The sequence below is a fragment of the Gopherus flavomarginatus genome, chromosome 12 (genome assembly GCF_025201925.1).
Source record: "Gopherus flavomarginatus isolate rGopFla2 chromosome 12, rGopFla2.mat.asm, whole genome shotgun sequence".
Taxonomy (NCBI): domain Eukaryota; kingdom Metazoa; phylum Chordata; order Testudines; family Testudinidae; genus Gopherus; species Gopherus flavomarginatus.
In genome coordinates this window covers 3,460,902-3,483,057 of record NC_066628.1, presented here as the reverse complement: position 1 = coordinate 3,483,057, position 22,156 = coordinate 3,460,902, and the positions used below count along the sequence as shown (strand labels likewise).

General features: G+C 49.0%; 1 protein-coding gene across 9 annotated transcripts in view; it reads right to left on the bottom strand.

The window, feature by feature from the left end:
* Positions 1-20,786, bottom strand: part of LOC127032728 (C-type lectin domain family 2 member D-like) — a 43,939-nt gene extending 23,153 nt beyond the window's left edge. For 3 of the 9 annotated variants that reach the window (XM_050920175.1, XM_050920182.1, XM_050920174.1), the window contains exon 1: positions 20,493-20,745. The gene's annotated coding sequence lies outside the window, so the exon portion shown is untranslated. The other 6 variants (XM_050920176.1, XM_050920178.1, XM_050920179.1 and 3 more) reach the window with 6 other exon arrangements.
* Positions 20,787-22,156: the final 1,370 nt, after the last annotated feature.

The window sequence follows — 22,156 nt, the reverse complement described above, 5'->3', positions numbered from 1 at the left end:
CACACACACACTCCTCTCTCTCCCCTCGACTGGTTGCTTGACCTTGGCTTGGGTTAGGAGTTGGACATTCTTCAAGTGTCCACTCATCCTTCAAACTCCCACCACCTCCAGCGAGACATTCACTCTCTTCCTTCTCGTCTCTTTGGGTACTATAAACCCCACCTGGCCATGGGCAGATGCAACACAAGAGTCTTTGTTCACCCATTAGTGAGGATATAAGAATATCAAAAGTCAAACAGATAAATGAACCCCAAATTCTATCTCAGGCTAATAAACAGCCCTAAATACTAGATGATCATCACTAATCCCCTGGCAGGGGTTCTCTGCGCCCCCAGCTCTGTCTCCTCAAGAGATATTTTAGAGCTGCGGCACCGTTACAAGGCAAGGGACAAGCTGTGATGATCACCGACTCCCTAAATCGTGCTCACTGCAGTTGCCCCGTCCGTTTCAACCGGTTGCCTCATTGTTGTCATGACTTGTTTGCCTGCCTCTCGACTGTTGCCACGATTTGAGCCTGTGGGTTAGGTGCGGTAAGTACCTTCTGTGCAGGCATCAACACAGTGGGCCCCCTAGGCAGGGCTATAATGCAAATCAGTTAGACTGACTGGTCTATAATTCCCTGGTTCCTCCTTCTTCCCCTTTTCAAGTCTCAAAGCCCGGGACTAGAGACTCGGGCTTGTGCTATGGCACTTAAATTGCATGGGCTCGGAGACCACCCTTCTCACCGAGCTTCAGGGCAGGAACATCTACATGGATCTAGTGGCATCCACCAGGGTCCTGTCTCAGGAGCAATTCATTATTTCCATGAACAACAGCGTGGAGAGCATGCTTGTAAAATTTGCAGCTGACTCCACACTGGGAGGATCACAGGCACTTTGGAGGGCCGGATGAGAATCCAAAATGACCTTGACAAATGGGAGAATTGGTCGGAATTCAGCAAGATGAAACTCAGTAAAGATAAGCACAAAATACTGCACACGGGAAGAAAAATCAAACACACTACTACAAACTGGGGACTAGCTGGCTCGGGGGTTGTACTGCTGAAAAGGCGCTGGGGGTGCAAGTGGATCACAAATTGAACGAGTCAGCAATGGGCTGCAGCTGCAAATAAAGTGAACCCACCCCTGGGGGTCAGATTTTCCAAAGAGCCCAGCACCCAATATCCCTTCTTCCCGCACAGCTGAGCTAATGAGGGGCAACAGAACCTCCTTGCATCCAGGGTAGCAGCTGATGGTCTTGAGGCCTTATCAGAGACAGAGGGTGGCCTTGTGATTAAGGCCTTGTCAACATGGGGGAAAAAAATGTAATCACTTGTCCACTGTGGTGGGAGGATAAACTGCCTGGCACCCACACATGAGTGAGTGAGTCAGAACAGGCAACGGCAGAACTGATCATAACTCAGAATTCTGCTATTTCATCAAGAACAGATTTCCCTCTTCATCTCCTTGCAGACTGCCACTGACGCTCGCGGGAACCTCGCTGTGCATTGAGGGGCATGCGTAGCTCTAAATTTATGCCCCTGGCCCCTGGATTGTGATTAAACACAGGGCCGGGCCTGTCACACAGAATTAATTGAGGAACTTTTGTATCCTATAAGTAGAATGAAACCAAAACTGACAGGGGTTAAAAACAGACCAGAGAGCAGCTGCGGCATTAAACTTAATTAGACAAATAACACACAGGTGTGAGACTGCAGCCAATCTCAACCAACCACATCACTAAAAGCCTCTTCCATTCTTCACTATTTTCACTTGCATGTTCTTGCCACAGCCCCAGCTGCTGGTCTGTTTCGTGTCTATTCAGACTGCCAGCTCCTTGGGGAAGGGACTTAACTCGGTCTGTAAAACTCCCAGGGCAAAGGGGCTCTGATCCCAACAAGTCTCCAGCCGCTGCCGTATACATTCTATTCTCCTCATTGCTGCATGACATGAGCACCTGTCGGTGACCCAGGATTCATTCCCTCTCATCCTGTCGCTGGAGGAGAACAGAGAGGGCGCGCTGGGGAGCGTTTTGCTTTTAGTGCACACACTGGTCTGGGTACTAAATATAAATGTTTACTCTGGCAGCATAAAGCATCTTTCATATTGATGCCAATTTTCTCTATACTCGCTTTAAGGTAAAGAGAAGGAATTCTCTCTCCCTCCTCCACTGACCCCACTCCCTCCCTCCACTCTCACACACAGACACACACAACACTCACCCCTTCATGTCATTCACAACGTGGCTGCAGAAAACAGGAGAGTCACAGCGATGTCGGGCTGGACAGGACTTCACGAGCTCAAGTCCATCCCCTTCCGCTGTGGCAGGCCCAAGTAAACCTAAACCAGGCTGACAGGCGTTTGTCTAACCTGCTCTTAAAAACCTCCAGTGATGTTACCCTTAGAGTTTGTTACCCTGCCAACTTAGATGCCTCACTGGTCTCGCACACTCCTCCACAGCATTAGACACAAGCCTCGATGCCTTTACGGTTTGTGTAACAGCCTCATTGCAGGGCCCTCCTGGCTCCTGCCCCCCTGGGCTGAGAAAGTCACCCAGAGACCTTTAGGTGCAGAGCCCACCTGGTGCTTTTACTTACAGGCTGTGCTCCCACCATCTTTCACCATACACGTCGTCCCCTTCTCACAGACCCCCGGCAGGAGAGAGGGGGCAAGTTATCTCTCTGCCTCCCCTCACTGCCCTTCTTCTACTGCAGCTTTCCTCTTTCCAGCTTCCCCCTGGCTTCCTTCTCCTGGGCTCTTATCCAGCCAGCCTGAGGAGGCAGCAGCTGTTCAAACTTCCCCAATCAGGGCCAAGAGGTTTACCCAGCTCCATTCACCCCCACTTCGTTGGAGCTGGAGTGACTGAAGGCTGGCAAAGCAGTTTTCTGCTTAGTCCCTGTCACAGTTCATCACCCTTTAGCCCCCTAGCAGACCTGCAATTTTATCAAACCAGGGACATGGCCATTTCTCTGCCAGTGATACCCAGGCTCCCCCCTCATCAAGGTATAAAAAAGTCCCTAGCAAAAACCCAGAAAGTCCCTACAATACCTTTCTTTCAATTCAGCTCTGCTCTAACACCCACAGACCATGGACAGCTGGTGAGGGCAGGGCTGGGGGAAGCTGAGACTGTAACTGACTATGCAAAACATGCTGATTTTATCTGTCAAACAATTTGCTTAAACAAGCACCCACAGGGAAAAATTAGTGGGTACTCTGCACCACTGGCAGTTAAGCTCCCCATACCCCCCGTCCCACCTCACCTCCCACCCCCTGAGCACGCCACATCCCAGATCTTCCGTCAACCTCCCAGTGCTTCCCGCCGCCAAACAACTGTTTGGTGGTGCTTAGGACTTTCTGGGAGGAGGGGGCGGACGTGGTGCACTCAGCAGAGGAGGCGGGGCAGGAGTGGGGACTTGGGGGTGGAAAGGGGGGCAGGGGCGAGTTATATGGGACCTGGTGCCCGGGCTCCGGCAATTAAGGGCCTGGGGGCCTGGCTCCACCAATGTTTGGGGTCGAGTCTCTCTCCCGGCCCCACCTACCACCCTCGCGCGCCTCCTCTGAGTGTCCCTCAGCCCTCACTTGGTGCCCCCGTGCACCTCCCCTGGGACCAGGCATGGCCCTGCCTCGAGCCAGCGGCTGCCTCCTGCAGCTCTGGGCTGCACACCACTCTGCCGGCTCCCAGCATCAACTGCCACCCCAGCGTCCTATTGCCCCCCACCACTAGTGTCAGGGCCAGCTGACCCTGCCCTTGCCTCAGACCCTTCCCTTTTCCAGTGGGACCCTCCACCAGCACAGGAGGGCCCCCCGCCCACGGTCATTGCTCATGCCCTGTGCTGGGCAAGGGGTAGCCCCACTCTCCACCCCCAGTGAGGCTACAGTGAGGGGCAGCAGCAGGGCAGAAGGGGCACATGTCATGGCAGCCCCCCCAGCACCCACCACAAGGGAGGCACGGGGGCTTCCTGGACCTGAGAGGGGCCCTGGGAGCATGTGCAGTGACAGTGGTGCGAGGTGAGTGTGCTGCTAGGGATGGGGGCGGGGGGAGAAGCAGGGAGAGGGAGCCCCTCCCCCAGAGCTCACTGCTGCTGGGGAGAGGGCTCGGGGGGGAGTCCTCCTCTCTAGCCCCAGTCCTGGTGCAGCCTGCCTCCACATCACACTCCTCAGCCCCGGCCCTGCCCGCTCCTAGAGCCCACACCTCCAGCCAGAGCCATCACCCCCTGCACCCTAACCCTCTGCCCCAGCCCTGAGCCCCTCGCACACCCCAAACCCCTCATCATCAGTCCCACTCCACAGTCCTCACAGTTTTACATTATTTAAAAAAATATATCAGCTTACAAGGCAGGTGTAGGGGGCGGGACTTGGACCTGTTATGGGCACCACCAACAATTATACAAACCTGCTGCCTCTGGTTATACAGAGGACAGGGATCATTGTTCTCCATGGCCACTGAAGACAGGACAAGTGATGGGCTTTAATCTGCAGCAAGGGAGATTTAAATTTGATATTAGGAAAAACTTTCTAACTCTCAGGGGAATTCAGCTCTGGAACAGGCTTCCAAGTGGAGTCCACGTCACTGGAGCTTTTCAGACCAGGCTGGACAAACACTCGTCAGGGACAGTCTACGTTTACTTGGCCCTGCCTCAGCGCAAGGGGCTGGACTTGACGACCTCTCCAGGTCTCTTCCTGCTCCACATTTCTATGACTAGAAGCTTACGGCCTCGAGGCACTGCTGTAATACCAGTGACAATACCCAGTGCTGCTCCTCCAGCAGATTCTGCAGGGGAGTAACAGTCTGTTTGCAGTAACAGGCTCTTAATTAGGACAATTCACAATTCCCCACAACCCTATTTAAGCCTGTATTAGCATCGCATTAGCACCCGGAGGTCCCATGTCCCCAGATCCTCTATTTATGGACCCCTCACAATAGCATCTATTCACCTTAATTTTTTAATATATTTAACCATACAAGACAGGGCACTGCTTTTACCACCGTGTTACAGACGGGGACCTGCAGCCCACACAGATTTCAATGGGAAATAGGCATGTAAATACCAGTGAAGATCAGGCCCAGGTGACTCACCCCAGGCAGTTGCATAGCTAGTTGGGTGCAGGGGAAGCAGCCGCTTCCCCTCAGCACGTTTTTCAAAAGCAGCACCAGAGCGGGTTGTCTGGGAGCTGTCGGAGCTCTGGGTCCCTGCAGCGCGGCACAGCTCGGCTCGGCGGTGGGAGAGGGGAAGCTGCTGTGGCAGCAACTCAATACATTCCGGCACCAGGCAGAGTGCCGGCGGCTTCGCGGTGTGGAGGGGCTGCAGCGGGGTGCCTGGCTTTATATTAGCAGTAAATATGCCCAGTGGCCTGTGATGGGATGTTAGATGGGGTGGGATCTGAGTTACTACAGAGAATTCTTTCCTGGGTAAGTCTTGCCCACATGCTCAGGGTTTAACTGGTCACCATATTTGGTGTTGGGGAGGAATTTTCCTCCAGGGCAGATCGGCAGAGGCCCTGGGGTTTTTTCGCCTTCCTCTGCAGCGTGAGGCACAGGTCACTTGCTGGAAGATTCTCTGCACCTTGAAGTCTTTAAACCATGATTTGAGGACTTCAGTGGCTCAGACATAGGTTAGGGGTTTGATACAGGAGTGGGTGGGTGAGATTCTGTGGCCTGCGTTGTGCAGGAGGTCAGACTAAATGATCATAATGGTCCCTTCTGACCTTAAAAAATATGATACTATGAGTCGATGCCTACTCCAGCCAATGCTAATGAGAGGGCTGTGTCCTACACCCTGCCTCTCTCAGGGAGTTTGGCACCTAAGTCCAGGCTGGACTGAGGCACCTATCTCTTCTAGCTATCCACGAATAGGACATGACTCTGGAGTCAGGCGATTAAGCTGCCTGAGTAGTTTCTTGTGAGATAGCGACAAGCAGCTGGGCAGGGAGGATGACTACGAGTCAGAAATGTGATGAGCCCATGTCATAAACAGATAGCTAAGGGTTAATGACTCTTTCACCTGAAGCACCTGACCAGAGAACCAATCAGAAAACCGGATTTTTTCAACTCTGGGGGGAGGGAAGTTTGTGTCTGAGTCTTTTGTCTGTCTGCCTGCTTTCTCTGAGCTTTGGAGAAGCAGTTTCTACTTTCTAGTCTTCTGTTTCTAAGAGTAAGGACAAAGAGATCAGATAGTAAGTTCTATGGTTTCTTTTCTTTGGTATTTGCATGAATATAAGTGCTGGAGTGCTTTGATTTTATTCTTTTTGAATAAGGCTGTTTATTCAATATTCTTTTAAGCAATTGACCCTGTGTTGTATCATCTTAATACAGAGAGACCATTTGTATGTATTTTTCTTTCTTTTTATATAAAGCTTTCTTTTAAGACCTGTTGGAGTTTTTCTTTACTTCAGGGAAATTGAGTCTGTACTCACCAGGGAATTGGTGGGAGGAAGAAATCAGGGGAGATCTGTGTGTTGGATTTGCTAGCCTGATTTTGCATTCCCTCTGGGGGAATAGGAAAGTGCTTTTGGTTTCCAGGATTGGGAACGGAGAGGGGGAGTCACTCTGTGTAGTTTCACAGAGCTTGTGTCTGTGTATCTCTCCAGGAGCACCTGGAGGGGGGAAGGGAAAAAGGATTATTACCCTTTGTTCTGAGACTCAAGGGATTTGGGTCTTGGGGTCCCCAGGGAAGGTTTTTCAGAGGGACCAGAGTGCCCCAAAACACTCTAATTTTTTGGGTGGTGGCAGCAAGTACCAGGTCCAAGCTGGTAGCTAAGCTTGGAGGTTTTCATGCTAACCCCCATATTTTGGACGCTAAGGTCCAAATCTGGGACTAAGGTTATGACATGGTGTAGCAGTGGTGGGATATAGACAGAATCCAGAAGCCAGTAGGAATATTATATTTTTCTCTTCTCTGCTAAGGGCTTTTTAGCAGAGAGAAACAGTTTGGTTTTAAAAAGGGAACCAGAGAGAATTTTTTTTTTCTGCTCTCTCTGGCAGTTTGTGGCTTGCATGTTAAGCAAGAAGCCATTACCAGACTGTTAAGGGTCTTTTGTCATGCAATAGCCCTCCCATTAAGAGGCAAGTACCAGCACTATATGCATGCAAATAAAGTGGTTTTTCAGGTTTACTTAACATTGAAGATTAGCTAAAGGCACTGTTGCTAGGCAGACTTCAGGAGGCAACAGAGAACCTGAAGTTCAGAAGATAAACACTGGAGGGCACCCCAACCCAAGAAAACAGAAAGCATGACTTCTAAGGCAAAAATTGAGGCCGAGGGGCAATTCAGAGAAGCTGAACACAGGCGACAACTGGAAATAAAACAAAAAGAGATGGAGATGAAAGAAAGAGAAGAACAGATCAGAGAGGCAGCCTACCAAAGAGAACAGGCAGCCTACCAAAGAGAACAGGCAGCCAAAGAGGCAGCACACAAAAGAAAACTAGAAGAAGAAGAGGTAGCCTACCGAAGGAAACAAGCAGAAGAAGAGTTGGCCCACAGAAGGAAGCAAGAAGAAGAGGAGGCGGCCCACCACCGAGAAATGGAAAAACAACAAAAAGAAATGGAAAAACAACAAAAAGAGAATGAAGAGAAGGAAAAACAGAGAAAACATGAACTGGAGTTGGCAAAAGCTGGGCTGCATGTGCCAGCCAACCCTAACAACCCGGCACCAATTATTGCTCCACAGCACAGGAAATTTCCCACCTACAAGGCAGGTGATGACACCGAGGCCTTCTTGGAAAATTTTGAAAGAGCCTGTCTTGGGTACAACATCCCCGAAGACCAGTACATGGTAGAATTGAGGTCACAGCTCAGTGGACCTTTAGCAGAGGTGGCAGCTGAAATGCCTAAGCAGCAAATGAATGACTATAAACTTTTTCAAACAAAAGCCAGATACAGAATGGGGATAACCCCAGATCATGCCCGTCGGCGCTTCAGAACCCAAAAGTGGAAACCAGAGGTGTCATTTCCCAAACACGCCTACTACATTGCAAAAAACTATGAGGCCTGGATAACAGGAAACAACGTTCAAACCTTGGGAGAACTGCACCTCCTCATACAAATGGAGCAGTTCTTGGATGGTGTTCCTGAAGACATCACACGGTACATACAAGATGGAAAACCCAAAGATCTCGCTGAGGCGGGGGAGATTGGAGCCAAATGGATGGAACTGGCAGAAAGCAAGAAAGCTACTGTCAAGGGGAACGATTACCCCAGGGGGCACACAGACCATAAACCCTACAACCGAGGACAGCCAAAGACCCCACATACCGCCCAAGTAAAGCCACAGACACCCTACTCTTCCACCTCACCAGTCTCCAGTAACTCACCTCGGCCCAGTGACCCATCAGATGGAAGATGCTTTAAGTGTAATGAACTGGGACATATCAAGGCCAACTGTCCAAAGAACACCATGCGAGTGCAATTCATTACACCACCATCACACCAAAGATCCCCAGGCCCGGATGCCTCTCAAATACCCTTGGAGCGAAGGGAAAATTTGAGAGTGGGCGGAAAGAAGGTTACTGCGTGGAGAGACACGGGGGCACAAGTGTCAGCTATCCACCAATCCTTCGTTGACCCCAAATTCATCAACCCAAAGGCCAAAGTTACAATTTACCCCTTCATGTCACAAGCTGTAGACTTGCCTACAGCTCAACTGCCTGTCCAGTACAAAGGCTGGTCAGGAATGTGGACTTTTGCAGTCTATGACAATTATCCTATCCCCATGCTACTGGGGGAAGACTTGGCCAACCAGGTGAGGCGGGCCAAGAGAGTGGGAATGGTTACACGTAGCCAAACCAGGCAAGCTTCCAGACCCATTCCTGTTCCTGAACCGTCCACAGACGCCCCGTCTGGGTTACCAGAGACCCAGACAGAGGTAGTGGACCCAGATTCCACGCCAACCACTGAAACAGCCACAACACCTCCAGTCCCAGGCCCGGAACTGGAACAGCAACCAGCACCAGCAAGTGCAACCACATCTTCAAACTCAACGCCAGAGGGCGCCTGCGAGCCAGAACTGGCAGAAGCAAAAGACAGCCGTACCCAAAAGGCTCAGCCAGAGCCTGAAATACCCTCAGGTGCACCAGCGGAGAGCAGTTCACCAGCAACGGAAACAACCCCATCACCTACATCGCTTCCAGAGGGACCAAGCCCAAGTCCACAGTCTGAGGAAGAACTGGTGACCCCAGCCTCAAGGGAACAGTTCCAGACTGAACAGGAAGCAGATGACAGCCTTCAGAAAGCGTGGGCGGCGGCACGGAGCACCCCACCGCCTCTCAGCTCTTCTAATCGATCCCGGTTTGTTATAGACCAAGGACTTTTATACAAGGAATTTCTTTCTGGTGGACACTGGGAAGAATGGCAGCCGCAAAAACAGTTGGTGGTTCCAACTAAGTACCGGGGGAAGCTCTTAAGCTTAGCCCATGATCATCCCAGTGGCCATGCTGGGGTGAACAGAACCAAGGACCGGTTGGGGAAGTCCTTCCACTGGGAGGGGATGGTCAAGGACGTTGCCAAGTATGTCCGGTCTTGTGAGGTATGCCAAAGAGTGGGAAAGCCTCAAGACCAGGTCAAGGACCCTCTCCAGCCACTCCCCATAATTGAGGTCCCATTTCAGCGAGTAGCTGTGGATATTCTGGGCCCTTTCCCAAAAAAGACGCCCAGAGGAAAGCAGTACGTACTGACTTTAGTGGACTTTGCTACCCGATGGCCAGAAGCAGTCGCTCTAGGCAACACCAGGGCTAACACTGTGTGCCTGGCCCTAACAGACATCTTTGCCAGGGTAGGTTGGCCCTCTGACATCCTTACAGATTCAGGGTCTAATTTCCTGGCAGGGACCATGGAAAAACTGTGGGAAACTCATGGGGTGAATCACTTGGTTGCCACCCCGTACCACCATCAAACCAATGGCCTGGTGGAAAGGTTCAATGGAACTTTGGGGGCCATGATACGAAAATTCATCAACGAATTCTCCAATAATTGGGACCTAGTGTTGCAGCAGTTGCTGTTTGCCTACAGGGCTGTACCACATCCCAGTTTAGGGTTTTCACCATTTGAACTTGTGTATGGTCACGAGGTTAAGGGGCCATTACAGTTGGTGAAGCAGCAATGGGAGGGGTTTACGCCTTCTCCAGGAACTAACATTCTGGACTTTGTAAGCAACCTACAAAGCACCCTCCAACACTCTTTAGCCCTTGCTAGAGAGAACCTAAAGGATGCTCAGGAAGAGCAAAAGGCCTGGTATGACAGACATGCCAGAGAACGTTCCTTCAAGGTAGGAGACCAGGTTATGGTCTTGAAGGCGCAACAGGCCCATAAGATGGAAGCATCATGGGAAGGGCCATTCACGGTCCAAGAGCGCCTGGGAGCTGTAAACTACCTCATAGCATTTCCCAATTCCTCACTAAAGCCTAAAGTGTACCATGTTAATTCTCTCAAGCCTTTCTATTCCAGAGACTTACAGGTTTGTCAGTTTACAGTCCAGGGAGAGGATGCTGAGTGGCCTGATGGTGTCTACTACGACGGGAAAAAAGACGGTGGCGTGGAAGAGGTGAACCTCTCAACCACCCTGGAACGTCTGCAGCGGCAACAAATCAAGGAGCTGTGCACTAGCTTCGCCCCATTGTTCTCAGCCACCCCAGGACGGACTGAACGGGCATACCACTCCATTGATACAGGAAATGCTCACCCAATCAGAACCCCACCCTACCGAGTGTCTCCTCATGCCCAAGCTGCTATAGAACGGGAGATCCAGAACATGCTACAGATGGGTATAATCCGCTCATCTACCAGTGCATGGGCATCTCCAGTGGTTCTGGTACCCAAACCAGATGGGGAAATACGCTTTTGCGTGGACTACCGTAAGCTAAATGCTGTAACTCGTCCGGACAACTATCCAATGCCATGTACCGATGAGCTATTGGAGAAGTTGGGACGTGCCCAGTTCATCTCTACAATAGACTTAACCAAGGGGTACTGGCAAGTACCGCTAGATGAACCTGCCAAGGAGAGGTCAGCATTCGTCACCCATGCGGGGGTGTATGAATTCAATGTCCTTCCTTTCGGCCTTCGAAATGCACCCGCCACCTTCCAGAGGCTGGTAGATGGTCTACTAGCTGGACTGGGAGAATTTGCAGTTGCCTACCTCGATGATGTGGCCATTTTTTCAGACTCCTGGCCCGAACACCTACTACACCTGGAAAAGGTCTTTGAGCGCATCAGGCAGGCAGGACTAACTGTTAAGGCCAAAAAGTGTCAAATAGGCCAAAACAGAGTGACTTACCTGGGTCACCAGGTGGGTCGAGGAACCATAAACCCCCTACAGGCCAAGGTGGATGCTATCCAAAAGTGGCCTGTCCCACGGTCCAAGAAGCAGGTCCAATCCTTCTTAGGCTTGGCCGGATACTACAGGCGATTTGTACCACACTACAGCCAAATCGCTGCCCCATTGACCGACCTGACCAAAAAGACCCAACCAAATGCAGTTAAGTGGACTGATGAGTGTCAAAAGGCCTTTGCCCAGCTTAAGGCGATACTCATGTCTGACCCTGTGCTCAGGGCCACGGACTTTGACAAGCCATTCCTAGTAACCACAGATGCATCTGAGCGTGGTATAGGAGCAGTGCTCATGCAGGAAGCAACAGATCACAACTTCCATCCTGTCGTGTTTCTCAGCAAAAAACTGTCTGAGAGAAAAAGTCACTGGTCAGTCAGTGAAAAGGAATGCTATGCCATTGTGTACGCCCTGGAAAAGCTACGCCCATATGTTTGGGGACGGCGGTTCCAACTACAAACTGACCATGCTGCACTAAAGTGGCTTCATACTGCCAAGGGGAACAACAAGAAACTTCTTCGTTGGAGTTTAGCTCTCCAAGATTTTGATTTTGAAATTCAACACATCACAGGAGCTTCTAATAAAGTTGCTGATGCACTCTCCCGTGAGAGTTTCCCAGAATTCAGTAGTTAAAAAGTGTTCTTAAAATGTAGAAGTCTGTTAGTTATATACTTAGTAGTATATGTAAAGGTGCATGTGTTGTATTAATCTGTTTATTTTAAAGTTCTAGAAGGAAATCGCCGCCAGTGAGCTTCCCCACTGTCTGCAATTTGGGGGGCGTGTCATAAACAGATAGCTAAGGGTTAATGACTCTTTCACCTGAAGCACCTGACCAGAGAACCAATCAGAAAACCGGATTTTTTCAACTCTGGGGGGAGGGAAGTTTGTGTCTGAGTCTTTTGTCTGTCTGCCTGCTTTCTCTGAGCTTTGGAGAAGCAGTTTCTACTTTCTAGTCTTCTGTTTCTAAGAGTAAGGACAAAGAGATCAGATAGTAAGTTCTATGGTTTCTTTTCTTTGGTATTTGCATGAATATAAGTGCTGGAGTGCTTTGATTTGTATTCTTTTTGAATAAGGCTGTTTATTCAATATTCTTTTAAGCAATTGACCCTGTATTGTATCATCTTAATACAGAGAGACCATTTGTATGTATTTTTCTTTCTTTTTATATAAAGCTTTCTTTTAAGACCTGTTGGAGTTTTTCTTTACTTCAGGGAAATTGAGTCTGTACTCACCAGGGAATTGGTGGAAGGAAGAAATCAGGGGAGATCTGTGTGTTGGATTTGCTAGCCTGATTTTGCATTCCCTCTGGGGGAATAGGAAAGTGCTTTTGGTTTCCAGGATTGGGAACGGAGAGGGGGAGTCACTCTGTGTAGTTTCACAGAGCTTGTGTCTGTGTATCTCTCCAGGAGCACTTGGAGGGGGGAAGGGAAAAAGGATTATTACCCTTTGTTCTGAGACTCAAGGGATTTGGGTCTTGGGGTCCCCAGGGAAGGTTTTTCAGAGGGACCAGAGTGCCCCAAAACACTCTAATTTTTTGGGTGGTGGCAGCAAGTACCAGGTCCAAGCTGGTAGCTAAGCTTGGAGGTTTTCATGCTAACCCCCATATTTTGGACGCTAAGGTCCAAATCTGGGACTAAGGTTATGACAGCCCATGAAAAAAGTTAGTGTAATCCTAGGGTGCATTAGGCAAGATATTTCCAGTAGAGACAGGGAAGTGTTCGTATCATTAGTCAGTACTAACTCTCAGGGTGCTTAAGCACTAGAATAAATTGTGGAATTTTGTGGGAAGTTGTGGAATCTGTCACTGGATATTAATAACAGCAGGTTGGACAAACACCTGTCAGGGATGGGCTAGATAATACTTAGCCCTGCCTTGAGTGCAGGAGACTGGACTAGATGACCTCTCTAGGTCCCTTCCAGTCCTACGATTCTCTGATTGTACAAAGCACTGGTGAGACCTCACCTGGAATACTGTGCTCCGTTCTGGTCTTCCGTGTTTAAGAAGGATGAATCCAGACTAGAATAGATGCAGAGAAGGTCTACTAGGATGATATCAGGCATGGAGGACCTACCTTATGAGAGGAGATTTAGGGACCTTGGCTTGTTTACCCTAACCAAATGATGGCTGAGGGGAGATAGGATTGTTCTCTATCAATACATCAGAGAGATCAGTACCAAGGAGGGAGAGGAGTTATTTAAGTCCAGGGCCAATGTTGGCACAAGAAAAAATGGATATAAACTGGCCATCAATAAACCGAGGTTTGAAATTAGATGAAGGTTTCTAACCACCAGAGGAGTTTAGTTCTGAAACAGTCTTCTGAGGGGACAATATAGTTGCCTACAGTGGCATGTGGCCCATCCATGACTGCTATTAGCAAATATCTCCAATGGCCCGTGATGGGACACTAGCTGGGGAGGGCTCCGAGTTACTACAGAGAATTCTTTCCCACGCGTCTGTCTGGTGGGTCTTGCTCACATGCTCAGGGTCTCACTGGTTGCCAGATTTGGGGGCAGGAAGAAATTTTCCCCCAGTTCAGCTTGGCAGAGACTCTGGGGAGGTTTCATCTTCCTCTGCAGCATGGGACACAGACCACTTGCAGGATTGAACTAGTGTAAATGGTGGATTCTCTGTTGCTTGAAGTTTTTAAACCATGATGTGAAGACGTTAGTGACTCAGCCAGAGGTTTGGGGTCTGTTACAGGAGTGGGTGGGTGAGGTTCTGTGGCCTGTGATGTGCATGAGATCAGACTGGATGATCGTGATGGGCCCTCCTGGCCTTCAGGTCTATGAGTCTATAGGGCTGCGTGTGTGTCTGGCGGGTGGGCAGGAGGGACACGTACATACAGGCCAGAGATCAGCAGATGAATCCCGCACTGCCGGGGCGGTGCCAGCATGGGTGAGTTGTGAGAGTCTGAGGAAGGCGTTATTCTCCCCCTCCATAACGAACGGAGTCTAAGAACAACACCCATGACATGTGCACCTGCCGAACTGAACAGGCAGTGGGAGGCTCCCTGCTTCAAGGCATTGTGGGCCAACCATCAGGAAACAGCAGTTGGGAGCTGTGCAGCTGCTGGGGTGTAGATACAACATGTCTCACAACTAAAGAGCTGGATAAGGAAAGCGGGAGGGGCGATGATACAATACGTTGGAAGTGGTGAAATACCACAGTTCTTAACGGAAAAGCATCTGAAATAAATTATTCTTTGACAAGTGTTAAAATCCCCTCTCCCCCCAAACCACCAATGAAGAATTGGGAAGCAGTTCTTGTTGGTGTCTGTCTGGCTGAATGCTTACTATACAGAATGCCATTTGTTTTCATTTTTTAAACTGAAAAATTCCAGGGTTTTACAAAAGCAATTTGCTTGGGGTTTTTGTAACCAATTCTTGACCTCTCCAGTACATGGAAATACTAATTATGTTTAAAAAATTAGATTAGCATGTTCACGTTAATAATAAGTTAGTCTAAGCATAAATGCGAGACTGTCTATTAAAGTGAAAAACACACATATGTGAATGCCTACATGTATGTACTACGTACAGTTCATAATACAAACAACAGAGAGGAAACTCAGTTTAATGCAATACTCCCACTTTCCTCTACTTGTGGCCTTTTTTTCCCCATGTCTCCCAATATTTAACTAGAAAACCATGAAGTCAATTTTTTGCCATGATTTTCACCTATGTTTAATTTTTTTTGTAATAAACACTGATAAATTCCCAGAGACTTTTAAACAAAATAAAAACCAAAAAAGAAAGGGCCTTAGTTCTATATATTACTAGTAACACATTAGAGAGTCTGGAATTGGTACCTTTGTATTATCTGAATCTTAATAAAATCTCCATCACTGTAAATGTTTCCATCAGGATTGAATGTTTTTCTAAACCCTCTGCTCTAGTTCAAACAGGAATTCATCCAGGGCCGCTCTCTGGCTGGTGCTATTCCGGAGCTCTGGCTACATGATCACAATGGTCCTGTCTGGCCTTGGAATCCATCAATCTTGTCCGCTCTGTCTCAGAGTCGTGGGACGTCAATGGGCCCCTGTTCCCGACCCTTCAGTTGTCACGAGCCAGTCTTACCACCACAGTTTGGCGCCAGGCTTTGTCCTTATGCTGCACTGGTAAAATGGGCTGCATGAACTGGGCCCATTGTTTGCCCTGCGGCTTAAATACCAACCCGGGTGGTGCAGTGAGTAAAGAGTCCCAGGAATGTGTTTGCTCCTAGCTCTGAACAAAGAGCTCTGCTAAAATGAGGAATCGCTCCCAGCACGAGTGACTGTCTACATTGGTGCTTTATAGCACTGAAACTTGCATTCCCCTGGGGGGTGTTTTTTCACAGCCCTGAGCGAGAAAGTTGCCAGTGTACACAAGCCCTAAATCAGGTGCGAGATCAACTCACCCAGCAGCTAGTAACAGCAGCTGCAGAGCTTGAAACTCGCAGTGGGCACTTCAAAGCAAACAGCATTATCCCCAAAGTCGCTCTGTCCATCTGCAATGTGGATACACAGCCTGGCACCAAACTCTGTGGGAGTAGGATGTGCAGTGAGCCTGTGGCAATGGACGGGTCTGGAACTGAGGCCAGCTGATGTCCCAAGACTATGAGACAGAGCTGTCAGCTTACGCCCATGCTGGACTCAATGCACTGGCTGCTTCTGGAGGCCGAACAGCCCCAGGCCTGTGCTTAGAAGACCAGTCAAGACACCCGGCAGCCTGTGTCATTGCACAGCGTCTGCCTAAAACCTTTCCCAACCCAACCCAGACTCGTCTCCTGAAGAAAAACAGACTATAAACTAAGAACTTGGCTAACAAATTTGTTTAAAAAGCACAAAAAACAGGATACAATCTGATGCACCTGTTATTCGTTGGCCTGACTCCTAGCAACCATATATGCATGCACACAGACATTTGTATTAGTTGTCAGGGAAGAACAGGAAAAAAAAACAAGCAGGAGAAGATAAATGAACAACAGACAGACAGTTGAATCTGATCAAATTCAGTTTTTGCCTTTTCCCGGGGTCTGGTACTTCTCCAGAGTCATTTACCTGGCAGCGTCTTGTATTATTTTAGTTCCTGCAGGTATTTCTGTAACCTGGCCCCCTGGCAGGGGTGGCAGAACAGCTGTGGGTGGGGAAGGGGGGCATGCGAGAGCACCCCCTCCACAATAGAAATATTGCAGGGGCTGATCTGTTTCCGGGGCGGGGGGGGGGGGCAAGCTCGCAGCTGCTGGGGGCAGAGACAAGAGCAGGGGTGGGAGCAGCCACTGAAGCTCCAGGGATCGGGCTGGGGAGCAGTGGGGGGGGTCTAACATGATCAAGTTAGCAGCAGCTACCCCTGAGGAAGAGACGGAATCACCGGGACTCCTCTTCCCCGGCCTTTTTACAGGACAAGATCCACAAAACAGACGGAGGTGGTTGTGCACCATTATCCCTGCGGTTAGAGCAGCTCCTGGGAGATGGTCAGGCTGTGGGTTGTCCTAGGGCAGGTACCTCCCAATCTCTCCTGCTGATGCCATATAAAGTACTCAGACCTTCACTGGCCAGAGAGCATGTGAGACTCTCCCAGCCACCAAGCTATGGAACCAGTCACCGAGGAGGGAGAAATCACTGATCCATCCCCTCTGAACGTCCTCCCCATAGAACTTTTAGTCCAGTAGTTATGACAGTATCTAACCCCCAACCCACTATTTTGTGAATGGGGTCAAGGGGTGGTGGGGAAGGGAATGGCCAAACTATTTGGTGAAATGGGGTCAAATAGCTTTAGGTCAACTGAAAGGGCATTTTACAGCAGATAAAATGATGCATGTGAAGAATTTCCATGCGATAAGCTAACATTACTCATGTTCAGCTACAAGTTATGATACATGCGGAGGCCTCATTTCTTGGAAGACAAGATTAGGGAGGTAACTAGAGCAGCAGAAATGTTTGCGCTAAGATAAGCAAATGGGACAGTAAGCTACAAGAGAGAGTGTCTGGGAGAGCTATGATAAGAGGGAGAACCCCCGGGGAACCAGTTGTTAACAGCAAGAAAACAGTGGACAAGGGAAGTCAGGAGCGTAAATATGTAAAGAGGTAAAGAGTAAAGTCGAACATAGTGCGTGGGTAGAGCTTGCTGTACAGGGATTGGTTCCTCCAAAGGAACCAAGCCAATTCCAAAATGTGAAGCGATGGATCATGAATGCAATGTAATGTACAAAGGAAGAGGTTGGCGTGTAACTTGGGATATGTGATACTTGGGTAAGTTGGCGATATGTGTAATTTTGGATGTGTGATATGCCCTATACCCACCCCCTACACTTGAGTCTGAGCAAGGCAGCGTAGCTTTGCCATCTGCCAAATCAGACGCCGGAGTGATCAGCCCAGAGTCGTTCTTGGGGAGCTGAGGGGAAGAGGTCTCAGGGGAACCCAGCATAACTAAACAGAGGAGAACCCCTGTGTGGTTGCCCTGAGTGGTGTGCTCTCAAAGATCTTAGGTCCAAGCATCTGGCATTTAGAAGCAGCAATGGGTGGGTGTGAGAGCAGCTGTTCACAAATTGACTGTTGTGGTCCTGGTGTACTGGGAGCAGGGGAGGGGTGGAAGGCAAATGGTCTCTTAGCAGCCGCATAGGGAGCATGCTGGGGGAAGCAAACAAAGGACTCTTTAAAGCAGAGAAGCAAAGTGCATTAGCTAAAGAGCATGGCTTACATGTCCTGTCTGGAATGGAGCTTTGCAGCAGGGGGTTACCTTGATCTTCAGGAGGAACAGAGTAGGGGGCAGTGGAGACAGGGACGGACACACACACAGCTGGCTTGTATCAGAGGGGTAGCCGTGTTAGTCTGGATCTGTAAAAAGCATCAAAGAGTCCTGTGGCACCTTAAAGGCTAACAGACGTATTGGAGCATAAGCTGGCTTGGATTCCTGAGTCTCTCATATTACAAGTGTAGATAGATCTCTCCTGAAACCTGGTCCTCTTTCTTCCATTATGAGCTCTTCTCCCCAAGTGTGTACTTTGGGAGAACACACATGAGAGGGGGTGCAAAAGGCAGGCACACACCCCTCTCCCCGCCCCCCCCCGCAAGACAGGGGAACTCACACATACTAGGAACCGCAGAGGACACAATGGCAGGGAAGGGATGAGACTTATTTTGGGGAATGAATGAGGACACTGAAAACACCCACACACACACACGGGTCAAGGACACAAACTAGGACAACACAGACATACATATTTGTGGACACAAACACATGCGCACACACACCCCTCTGCACCTGCTTGGAAGCAGAGAATATTCTGCAAAGGAAACCATTTTCCAGGCTCCTGAAAGTCCTCTTAATCCCCAGCCAGCTTTTCTCCCGGAGCCATTCATGCAGTATAAATAGGCTCAGAAAGATTTGATTTTTATCTGCCACTGTCAATAAACGTCAATTTCACAGCACATGCACAAACTCAGGACAAAATATTTCCAGCCAGATTATGGAGCTTCAAAGACAGGTAAAGTAAGGAAAATGCTGCTTGAGAACTGATTAGGGTTTGTTTGACGTGTATTTCCTTTGTATGTTTTGACATGAGATGTTAAAATTTGTGTTTTAAAGGTTACAAAGCTTTAACTGTTTAAATTTCAACATCTGTTATCATTAACTATTGTCTGCCCTCCCAATTAAATTTCCCACAACTGTGAGCATTTAAATAAACATTTTTAAAAGGCTTACAACCCATAATTTTGCACAGCTGTGAACATTTAACAATGGATAAAAATTAAAAAGCCTAAAAATAAACATCAATATTATCTGTCAAAATTATGAAAATCATCAACCTCTGCCAAGCCTCGTTATAAACACAAGTCATTTAAAGTCCCCTAGAAGACAAATCCCCATTAGCCCAAGCTCAGGCTGTTACCCACCTACTGTGGTTCTGCCAGCCCGGATCTAGCACTCAGTGACCTTAACAGAAACATGGGGTTTGGGATCAGGTTCTAGAATGTCCACACTGCAATGTAAGCCCAGGGTTCAAACTCAGGCTCAAGGGAAACCCCGCTTCCATCAACACACAAATCACACTAACCCAGGGTTCCACTAGGACAGAAGACCTGAACCTGATTCAAGCCAGGACCCACGGTTCAAGGTCTATTGCTTTGCTGTGTAGACGTAGCCCCACTGGACCTGTGGTCTGGGAGTCCGCCAATAGTATCCCACAATCCCACAGGCCGACTTTCTTTGTCCTCTGGACAGTCAAGTTTTCCCACACTGCACTACCACCAAAGGACTAGAGCGGCCTCATTCTGGCAGGGCGCTAGGAAGTCTGGGATATGAGTGGTTGGACTCAGGCCTGCACAGTGCATTGCAGACAATGGAGCCCTGGGGCGGGACCCAGGGTTGAACAATTGCTAACCTGGGTTACAAACAAGTGTAGACGCTCAAGTCCTAGGTCAGTGGTTCCCAAATTTTAACAACCTGCGAACCTCTTTCACTAAAATGTCAAGCCTTGCAAGCCCCCTCCTAAAAATGAATATCTCCAGGGATTTTCTCCTTTACCTGAGTATGAGTTATAAAAGCAGTGATCTGGGAAACATAAAATTTGTTTTTATGACATTCTTATTAAACACTACTTATTACATTGAAAACAGCAACACTCTTCCAGGATCTCACTTTCGTAGCTTGCATCACTTTGACTAAGCCTGTTCTAAGACAAGGCTTCTATGTTTCATCAAGGAGTATCAGATGGGAAACAGCAGGAAGGTATTTAAGAAAGCAATCCAAAGAGTTTCTCCTACACAAGCATTCAGGTCTTGAGCAGTCCAGGCAAACAACGCACGTTACAACAAAGCTTATACTTGTTCTTCATAATAATTTAAAAACAGCACTAGCTGCCTATTTAATTTCAAAAACAGCAAAAAAATATCCACCTCCCTTTCCATTTCTTCTAAGGAGTCTTGAAGTTTCAATCTCCTCAGTGCGACAGAGATGCTCGCTTTGATTTGTTTAGCTCTTGGAAGTTCAGAGGCTCCGGGCTGCTGGCCCTGTGCTGCCTGGGGTCCCTAGGGACAGCTCTGTCCGCCATTAGGGAATCCCCCCTCGAGAACCTCCTGTAACATTTCACAGACCCCAGTCTGGGAACCATTGTCCTACGTTAACACACCCCGAATCTGCTCACTTCAGTTCTAATAACCCTGGGCTTACGTTGCAGCGTAGATGTGCCCTTTCGTGCTACCCTCTATATCTTACCTCTCAGTCCCAACAAAGGATAGTGACAGCACTGGTCTGCTGACCAGAAGGTCTTGGTTCAGTTTCCAGCAATGTCACAAGCTCCTGGCATGACCTTAGGCTAGTCAGTTCATCTCTCTGGCCTTCACCTACCAACACGTGATAACACTTGCTTGGTGAGGGAATATTTCATTCCTAGTTTGGGAGGCCCAGACTCTGCAGTGACGAACAGCAGACACCTCCTAAGCTCCCCACACCTGGAATAGGAAATTCCACCCACCTTCAACTTGGCTGCTACCCCTGAGAGGCATTACTTTACATTTATACACATTATATTTCATTTGTCATTTTGTTGCCCAATCACTTCATTTTGTGAGATCTTTTTAAGTTCTTCACAGTCTGCTTTGGTCTTAACTATCTTGAGCAGTTTAGGATCCTCTGCAAACTCTGCCACCTCACTGTTTACCCCTTTCTCCAGATCATTTATGAATAAGTTGAATAGGATTGGTTTTAGGACTGACCCTTGGGGAACACCACTAGTTACCCCTCTCCATTCTGAGGATTTCCCATTTATTCCTACCCTTTGTTCCCTGTCTTTTAACCAGTTCCCAATCCATGAAAGGACCTTCCCTTTTATCCCATGATGAGCCAGCCCCCAGACGGCAAGTGTCATCCTTTGCTAACATTTCAATATTCCTAAATAACCCAAGGGCTCAAACATCACGAGTAACGGTCATGAGACTGGCTTCAAAAATCATGAACTATGTCAACATTTACTATTTTTGTGCAACAGCCGCCGTAGATGCATTTAATATCTTTGAGACCCCAGTATCAACTTCATACACATTATCTTTGTCATTGGGAGCAAGGGATTGTACTGTCAAAACTAAAAATCAGTGGTGGAGGGAGGGGCGTATCCTGAGATGAATAAATAATTCCAGGGACTTCCCACCACCTCTGTGCATTTAGGCCTTTCCCACCAGCCTCTGGATATTCAGCAGAACCAACATATGCCAAGTGCCGTCCTTAGGCATACACAGAATATGCAGCCGCCCCAGTTTTCATGGTGCCCGATGCAGCTGCTTGCTTCTATGCTATCCCCCAGCTGGGCTGCCTGTGCGTTCCTGGGGGTGGTGGTGCCAGGCCCGGGACAACTCCCTGTGCCCCTGCCCCATTTCTTCCCACCCCTTCTCCCAAGCCCCCTCCCCCAGCGACAGACGAGGCCCAGGGGATTAGCGGGGGGGGGGGCCTGGTAGCAGGGGTCAGGATTCCGCTTCCTGCTCCCGGTGCCAAGTCTCTTGCTAATCCCCCAGGACACTCTGGGCCTGTGGGGCCCCCAAAAGCAGGTGAAAGGGACTGGGGGTTTCCAAATTAAGGCAGGGCCTGGGATTAGGGTGTGGCCCAGCAGAGGTACATCCAGGCAGCTGGATGGAGACAAGCAGGCACTAGGCTAATGGAAATCACCCTGTGTTATTGTGACAGCCCTGCCTCCTCGCAGCCCCCAGGAAAACAGACACACACATTGCCCTAAACTCCATCAGGGGTCCCACACTTCCTAGCCAAGCTCCCTGCACACACCATGGGGTACCTGCATCCACCCCCCAACCTCCCCCACCCCCGCACAGCTCCCATCCTCCTTTATTGTAGGGACACCAAGCAACTCCCTCCACTGTGCCAGGGGCTCT